Genomic DNA, 9,643 nt, shown 5'->3' with positions numbered 1-9,643 from the left:
TGATAGTTTAACTGTAAGGTTACTTTACATAACCCAATAAGTTAGACCGGTTTTTCTAAGGAAGGGAATATGTTGTTCTCTGTAAAAGCCAAGTAATATATCTATTTTTTAAAGATGATAGTTTAACTGTAAGGTTATTTTACATAACCCAATAAATTAGACCGGTTTTTCTAAGGAAGGGAATATGTTGTTCTCTGTAAAAGCCAAGTAATATATCTATTTTTAAAAGATGATAGTTTAACTGTAAGGTTACTTTACATAACCCAATAAATTAGACCGGTTTTTCTAAGGAAGGGAATATGTTGTTCTCTGTAAAAGCCAAGTAATATATCTATTTTTTAAAGAGACTGAATGCAACGCACAATTCCGACTTCTGTGAGCATAATGCACATTGCACAAATATCACGCCTAATTAATCCAAATACATATTCAAAAAAGTTTTCCATTTGGTCCAATGTTGGTCCATTGGTTAGTGTGCTGGATTGTGAATCTGCGGGTGTAACGTCCACGCCCCGTTACCGAAAAAGAAATAGCGCTCAGCACGGTAGATTCATGGATACGTTATAAGGTTGACTGCTAAATCCCACTATTTGATTAGACAAGAGTTGGCGGCGAGTGTTGCTTCCTAGTTCAAAGTTAGGGCCGGCTAGTACAAATAGCGTTTGAAAAGCTTTGCACGGATATCTGTAAATCAAACAAAATCCTCACCATCATCATTGCTTCTTCATTAGTGTTGTTTTTTCTTCAGTATCTTTTTTTTTATATTTTAGGAAAATCTATGAAGTATTCAAGAAGCATTAAGCCTTTTCTAGTGGCTGAACTTATAATAATGTTAAGAGTGACAGAAATGAAATTTAATATGAGAAACTTTATGTCCATGAGAAACATGAATGAGTGTTATGTTCACTTACTATGAGAAAACTCGTCAGTAGCGGCCTACAAAATGATATAACCAGTTCGCGAAAAGCCTTGGCGTGAAAGGCCTACAGGCTTACACCGTGCGAGTAAAAGCTTGTATATTACATCCCCATTACACTTGAACAACGAGAAACAACCGAAAGAGATGCATTTCTGTAATAATTCGTAGTTTTTATTTAAGGTTTTTGAACATGTCAGTATGTAAAACAAACAGAAAGCTAATAAGAAACATTTCATTAAGCTAAAAATTACACAATAGGCTATCGGTGCTTTGTCCACCATGGGTATCGAAACCAGAACTAGTGATTTGTAACCGCTTCATTGGAATGTAAACAACCGAGTAGTGTTAACAGAGGGGGAGGGGACCATATTTATTGAAACTTTACAGAAACAAAGTGTTATAAACTGGATGTTTAATTTTCCTGATACTTTGTCATATCTCGTGTAGATGAACTAAGCCAAACTGAATCATTCGACACCGGTTACACTATAGAACGAAATACGTTCTAAGCCAGTCACAGCACGTGTTAGTCGGCTGCTGAGAATACACATGATCACCCACTTCATAAGGACAGGATGCAAAGCAGAACTGCTTACTCAAAAATCCGGAAATAATTATTCGCTATTTTATCATACTCATGATTACCGAGTTTTCTAGCCAGATATACTTCCTTTAATTTATGAGAATCATTATACAACTACAGAGCCCCGTGGTGTCAAGTGTGACTTGAATTCATTCTTTACATTCACAACTCTGTTCTAAATCAGCGTAATCCTAGTTATGACACGAGCACCGGAAGACTGCTTTCAAGTTTCTAATGCTCAGTTTTCTTATTCTGTTTCTGAAACAATGCATGAATTGTTTTATCCGAAATCTTATTTCCTAGGCGCCATACAACGATAAATATAATTTCTATAAGCTATGTTGTCATTTACAACATGGCCAAACAAGCCATGCTCTTTAATAGCAAGATATTCCATACAAAAATATAATAACGTGTATTTATTTTAACCTTGATTTCTGTAACAGTGATTGGAGATTCATAATTAATCCTAAAAATCTTTCTGCCGTAGTTTACATTTTAATTGACTGACGCAATTTGTACGACGGACTGTGAACTTGAAGGTCCATGACTAGCGTTCCGTTGCCGTTAAACCGTGCTCTGCACTTTGGGGTCGTGGATGCGTTATAAGAGTGAGGGTGAGATCCCTCTCTTAGATTAGTTTAGCCCAAAGTTCATGGAGTGTGCTGTTAACTAGTAGTCTTTTTTCTAATCTATCAGTTCAAGATTGATATAGTAATAAATAAGAAAACAACTGAGGAGAAGTAGTAGTTCAAAAATGTTTAACTTCACTAGAATATCTGATTATAAATAAGATAAAAACAATAAGTTTCCAAAAACAATTGAGATGCAAACATATTCAGTAGAACGACATAATATAGTACAATCATTCCATTTACTAATAATAAAATTTATTTTAAAAGAATAACGACGATTTTAGATTAACTTATACCGATGATAAAATAACGTTTCATAACGTCTTATGACATCAGTAATCACTATTAATACGATGTTTACGATGCAATTTCTGCCTTTGCCCAATGATTGGTAACAATATTTTTTATCTTGGCAAACAGCTTTGTAAAATCACCTATTCTAAAGAACGTTCTTCAGGCGCATAACACTATTTATCAGATTACGAACATTACCTTCAGTTTATCTTTAATCCTTTTCATGCATAACAATTGTATTAGACTACTATTCGAACGAAGTTAATCTAAGTTTTCGAAAACTGAGCAGCAATCCAATTAGGACACTAATCTCTAGTGTATCTTTTTGTTTTGATAATATGATTTTATGAAGGTTCGTGAACGGATTCTTTATCAGAGCAAAGAAAAATCTTCGTTTAAAATATAATTAAATTTGAAACATTGTAACGTGTTGATCGTAAAACTTCGTATTTAGTAATGAGGTGAATGAATACAAACTGTTTTTTTTTCCTGAAAAGATACGTAAACTTAGTTATATTAAGTTATATATAATGCCATCGTTTCATATAAAATCCTAAAATTTTTTTCAAGAACCATTTCACCCTGGCTACAAGGGTTTATGTTCGATGCTTAAGTAAAGACGTCCATTCTAATTATTGCACCTTATGTGATCGAATGTATAGATAAAAGTGTCAATATTCTTTATCTAAACTACTGTAATTAATTTTGCCACTGCGTGGTTTCAGCTCCACATTAACGCACATCTCTAATAAGCATCTGATAAGAACATCCAATCAGTGATTCGTGGCAATGAATAAAATATCTGTAAAGGAAAACTTTACGTCGCTTACTTCGATTTGTATTGTGATATATATATATAACATGAAAAATGACAAGCAAAGTTTTAGATAAGATGCCTAAAATATTAGTATTTTATTTTTGAAGCAATCGATACAACTCTTCTTTTTATAACCAGGTGACAGGTTTGAAAAAAACAAACAAACAATATAATTAAACATAATGGTAGAGTATTTCAATAGTATCTATTGTAACTCTGCTGTCGAACAGTGTATTGTTATGGTCTTACAATCTACCACATATTCACGAATCAGTAAACTCATAACGGCCATTCATCGCATAAATCAATCACGTTCATAAACATCACTTCCATAAATGCCTAATCTCCTACCCTTAGCTCTCGTTTGATTTCACGAAGCAGAAGGGTATCAGAGCAAGAAGGCTCCAAGAAAACTTCAGTTTACAAGTTTTACTTACTGTTAGGGAGGTTAACCGAGTTCAAAATATAGTTCAAACTACAACATTTCTCAAACTGATTTCTCCTTTCCAAAAAAAGAAAAGAAAAACTGTGAAGTTGTCAGGATGTTTCTATTGTATGAAGGTTTTTTTTATCACCTGTTGCATTATTTTACTATAATAAATATATATAATATTGATATTTTAAGAGCAATTACCCCTGTTTCTTCAAATTAACAATTTACTCGTCTTTCCATTTGAAAGGATTAAACAGACTTTATCACCTATTTTGAAGCTTGTTTGAAGGTCGACGTTTTGATCTACAAGCGCGGGTCCATAAGGAAATGTCTTGCACTCAAAGTCGGGATCTTTTGAGTTTTGCTTGAAGGAAAAAAAGGCAGTTGGGTCACGAACCTGCAATAGCAGTTTGGAGCAACGTCAGTATACAAGCTTCAACACAGGTGAGTGTTATCATTTAAAACATTTCGGATGACTTGTAACTCTAGCCTAAACTTAAAAAACAAAACGAAATATCTCTTTCAAACTTAATTCATTGCTTATATACACATATATGTATATATTTGTAAGTTTTAAACCAGAATGTTTTTGTTTTTTCATTCGTCTTAATTTCATGGTTGTTTCGAGCATCGAGTTATTTTAACCACGAAACAGGAGGTGAGTAATTATTACCCGGATTTCATGACCTTAATGTATACGCTTTTCTTGTCCTTAAAATCACACGTTAGGGTATTTTTTAACAAGCTTGATTCTGTGCTTATACACTATTTATCCAACTGTAACGGTTTAACAAAGTAGGATGGTTTTAGCATTCGATATATTGAATCATTGGTCTGTAAGAAAGTAAAAAAGTTAAACACTTAGAAGACAATCAAAAGTAGAAACCTAAGCTATGAAGCTCACAATGAATTATCGTTAATCCCAAATAAACTGTTAATAAAGGTTTTGACGTTAGAAGACTTAAGTTATTATAAGACTTATAATATCAAATCATGCGTTATTGTGTTCGTTTGAATATCACGTAGTCGAATTATGAGTCATCACTTTGAGTTATGCATCATTTTACGCTTCAGTGTATTTCTTTTACGTACTGCAACTTCCTTGAAAGATTTCGCAAAAGACTTTGCTTAGTGTATGGAAAAATAAATGTTTCATACATTAATTATTGAAACACATAAGAATAAAAAAACGAGTATCCTATTATTAAATCACAATTATATATTATGCTTAGGACTTCCTGAAGTAAATTTCTAATGTAATCCATTGACAGGTGTATTTTGGTACTCCAACTTTAAATGTTTTATACCAGTAAAATATAAAACGAAATAATAGTTTAGAAGAATAATATACTATTTTATGGCATAGCAGCAGGTTTAACAATAAAAAGAAACTATAGATCATATATCTCATAGATTTATGCTGAAGATCAGTGATCTAAGATGCAATGTCTAACTATATTCGATGATAAGGTCATAAGATATATGAATTCGAGACAAGACCAGGTAGAATCCATGTCGTCAGTTGTTGCGTTTTCATTTAGTGACTGACCGGTGTTTTCGCTTTTTTCTTAATCATGTGATTTATGTGTTTGTTGCTAAGCGCAAAGCTACACGATGGGTTGCCTGTGCTCTGCCAACCGTAGGTATCTAATCCCGAGTTTTTGCGCTATAAGCCCTCAGACTTAACGCTGAGCCATCGGATGTCGTTCTTCAGCCACTTTGAACCTAAGGGTTTTGAAGAAATATCAATAGAAAATAAAGTTATGTTCGAAAATAATATTTACTTACGGCTCAATTACGAAAATTCGGTTTTAATACTAAAAACGTTTTACAAATTGTTAAACAAAGCACATAAAAGGGTTAAAAGAAGTCAGATTAATAATAATAATTGCTGCATATGAAATATATCACTAAAATAGAAAGGGTATTTATGAAAATAGTTTTTTTTTATTTGAGAGACATCATAAGAAAATTGCAAAAATGTTTGAAATAATTTAAAACGTTTATATTTGGAGATTTAATGTAAGGTTATAATAATAAAATCTACTGTTTGTCTAAATATTTTTAATTCACAAATGGCATATTCTAGAATATATATATATATATGATATTCAGGTTTAATTAAGTCAAGACAATTTACAATTTTAAACAAAAAGGAAAGGACGCTATGATTAATAAATACCATTGTTGTCTTATTTATTGCTAAATAGCAACGTAACAATGTGATAAAAATTACAATTTACCAAGAGGCAGTAACAATCTAACAGTTACTTATTGTTGACTTAATCCTTTCTTAAGGGCAGTTCATAATTTATGTATGGACATTCCGTACTTTTCTCGTTTATAAAGAAAGGGAGTCAGAGAGATAAACATCTTAATCTCATATGGAGTTATGCGTCTAAATACTATTATATTATTAGGTAATTTATTCGCGAAAAGGATAAAAGATAGTTTAATACCAATCATTACTTATGATAACAACTTTGTCTAACATATTTAAAATGTAATCACAATATATATCTATTGTAAAATACAACAAATTAAAATATATTTATAAACCAATGCTAAATTTTTTAACTGTATTAAGTTTATAAACTTTGTTCCCATCTATACACGCTTGGTTGTATTGCTTTTGTGTTAGAGATATACATTCGTACAAGTGAAAAACTAAATACAAATTATGTTGATTTATCAGAAACGAATCAAATATTTTAAGTAGCAGAAACAATTTGAGTTTGTAGTGATTTATTAATGTTTACTATTACAAACGGAAGTTTTGTCTCCAGTGAATAGTAAATTACGCTATAGAAATAATATCATTAATTCTAAAACTCCTATTTTCAGTTTCTATGTGGAATCTAGATTTGATTAATGTAAATTAGATTACTTACCAAAATTTAGTATAATGAATGTGTGCACTTTAGAAACACTTGCGATTCGATAACAGAGTTCTGTTGTCTCAAAGTTCTTGTTCAGATTTTCACTGATTAATTGACGCGATATATAAACCCCACCAGCAATCCACTACAAACTTTTAAATTATTAGATATATAATGTGATAAAGTCCTTTAACACTAATATTTTCTCAGTGGTAAAGTATCAATAGAAAGGAAGGGAGGCCATTAAAACAGTGATAAATAACAGTGCAGCTGGATAGCTGATAAACTGCATCGCCAGATGATATGGCTGATGATGTTGAAAGTTCACACAGACGATCAAAGAACTTCTCTCGCACACCGCCACGTGGATCTCGTATCTTTCAGCAGAAACCACCGATATAAAAGCTATGGACTGAACTTGAATGGTGCACGCAAGATAGGCTGTTCCACAATTGACTGGGGGGATGGACAGCGAAATTGATGATAGAATTATTCTGCGTCTGCTCGATGTATCACAATCTGGCAGTTTACACACCAAATCCTCGTCACTTTCGTTTATACAATAATCACTAGCTTTGATTACAACTTACGTTCTTCATTTCTTTCTCACAAAAATAGTATAACATAATTAAGAGGTAAATTTTAAGTAGCATAAAATCGTGTTTCAGGGCTAAAGTATTCTCATGTTAACGTATCGCACTGGATATTTTCTGTTTTGCTGAATAACACAGACATATATTTAAAAGAAACAGTTGATGTGATTTAAGTATTAATGTAATAGAAAATGTGAACACTCATTTAAATCTAATCACGGATCACTAATGATGTGGTGAAAGCTGAAAGTTAAATTTCATTCGTGGGATTTCCATTGTTGATTAAGTTAGGTAAGACTTAGTGTTTCGCAAGAAGACTGGAAATAAGCATAAGTTGCTGTGTATGTTAGTTAATGACATTCTAGAAAGGCATTTAAACATTACAACTGAGTGATTAAATACTTCAAACAGCACTAACAATATGTATCGTATCATTTTAATTTAAGTGCCTATATATAATTATGTTTTGCTTTTATGATTTGGATCCTAAGTTGAGGGTGGAATAAACTTCGTGGCATTAATATAAGCAGCAGTTTTTTTTATTTTTTTTAGTCTCTATGATAAAAATAAGTGAAAATGTTTTCTTTTCAAATCTATTCTTATTTTAAGTTCGTTGCAAATAATAAGAATTGCTTGACGTAAATGCTAACAGATATTCTAACTTAACAAGTATTCCTAACCATAAAGGAATTTAAGATTAAATATTTATGCTTCTTTGACATAAAATGTTTTATCACCTACGTTTTACAACATTACAATACAAAGGGTTGAGTAAGTTATATTAAAACGACTTTGGATCCTCACCACATCACATGTTCTATCTGACAATTATGCATCTTGACAATAGCCCTACATCTCAGTTTATTGCAACAGCCTCTGTTGCAAGACTGTTATATTCAAAGTTTTCCATAATCCGTGTAATTAGCAGGAGGACAGTCTCCAAGAGCCCGTTTCAACAGTCCCGCCACAAAGAAATTCTTAGGCACTGTGTCTGGCGTCTTGAACGGAATAAATAGTGTGAGTACCCGTTTCATTCGTCAGTCGATTGAAGTATGCAACGGTTGATCAGTAAGTATGATAGTAAGCCTTAATCTTATGAACTTGTACTTTTTTATTCTAGTTACCGCACAAAGATGGTATTTCTGTGTGGTACAAAGGGTCCAGGATATTGGCCTGATACTAAGCAGAGTTCACCTTGACCTTTACTCTACTAATCCCTAACTTGGGTACATTATTCAGTGATGATAATGAACCCCTTCGAAGAATTTTCGCGACATACTGTGTGTAATGTTTTCGCCTATTGTCTTATTACAGTTATCAAGATACACAAACGCTTTGTCGAATGTCACCACGTACTACAGTCTTCAGTGGCTAAGTACCGTCCATAAAGTTTCATACACATGGATTTACCTTTTCTGGATATGTCATGGAATCAACTTGTACTCACGTGATTTGTGTCTCTTTTCAAGATGGAAATTTTTGTTGATTATGTTGCATACTGTTTCCTGGGGCATATAGACGTTTCTTGATACTGGCCATTGTGTTTGCGGATTCTAACCTGTTACAAGACGTCACACTTTGCTTAACACAACTGAGATACGACTTGTAGGTCTATTTTTGGATGGTCCTGGTGCCCTAAATCGATCCACATTCAAATGCTATTAAGTATACTAATTTCCCTAACTTGCAAATTCTAAATTCCCAATCTGAACTTAACTTTATGAGTGTATGTATATACTGCGTCGAAAAAAGTTTACATACTCTTCCTAAAACCGATCAGTTTTCGATGGCGCCATACTGCCTACGAAATTCCAATCAATGTAAAACTATAGTTCTGCTATATCCGTTCCACTGTGACTTTAAACCATGTGACTTGCTCATTTGCATATTCGAAATCGTTTTAATATATTTTACTCAACCATCTATATTAGAAAATTATTCGGTTATTTTCAATTTTATTCCGAGTGCACTATAAAATTAAACGTCAACATAAATTATATGCAATATCCACCACATTTAATAACTTCTTTTGAATTTCAAGTCCATTTCATGTATTCCTACAATTACATTAAAAAATCTAATATTTCAAGTTGTGATAGTTTTATATAACACATATTCTTACATGGAATATGTTCTGTGCACAAACATGTGCTCACTTCTTGGCCCTGTTTTGCCGTTTATTGTTTATATAGCTCACCGTATTTTTTTAAGATGTTAATTTCCTAACTTTCGGACTGATAAACAAGTTTGAAAGTAAAGAGTTACGCCAACGAGTAGTTTAATGTAATAAAACCATCGGAAAAGTCATGTTGGCTGTAGAGGAGGTTGAAGCACGTACGTGATCCGGTTTGTTTAAAGCACCATATTGGTCTAAAAAACAACATGGTCGAGTATTGTCGGTGACAGCTTGTCACTTTCCAGAGTTGATATGGTTTGTTTTAAATTTCGCTACGCGAAGACTAACTGCACTAGCCGTCCCTAATTTAGCAG

General features: G+C 32.7%; 1 protein-coding gene across 6 annotated transcripts in view; it reads right to left on the bottom strand.

Moving 5' to 3' along the window:
• Positions 1 to 6,929, bottom strand: part of LOC106458496 (chondroadherin-like) — a 55,942-nt gene extending 49,013 nt beyond the window's left edge. For 4 of the 6 annotated variants that reach the window (XM_022384735.1, XM_022384736.1, XM_022384734.1 and 1 more), the window contains exon 1: positions 6,573 to 6,929. The gene's annotated coding sequence lies outside the window, so the exon portion shown is untranslated. The other 2 variants (XM_022384737.1, XR_002610383.1) reach the window with 2 other exon arrangements.
• Positions 6,930 to 9,643: the final 2,714 nt, after the last annotated feature.

Source organism: Limulus polyphemus, unplaced genomic scaffold (assembly GCF_000517525.1).
Source record: "Limulus polyphemus unplaced genomic scaffold, Limulus_polyphemus-2.1.2 Scaffold476, whole genome shotgun sequence".
NCBI lineage: Eukaryota > Metazoa > Arthropoda > Merostomata > Xiphosura > Limulidae > Limulus > Limulus polyphemus.
The sequence above is the reverse complement of the archived record's forward strand: the minus strand, read 5'-3'. Positions and strand labels throughout refer to the sequence as shown.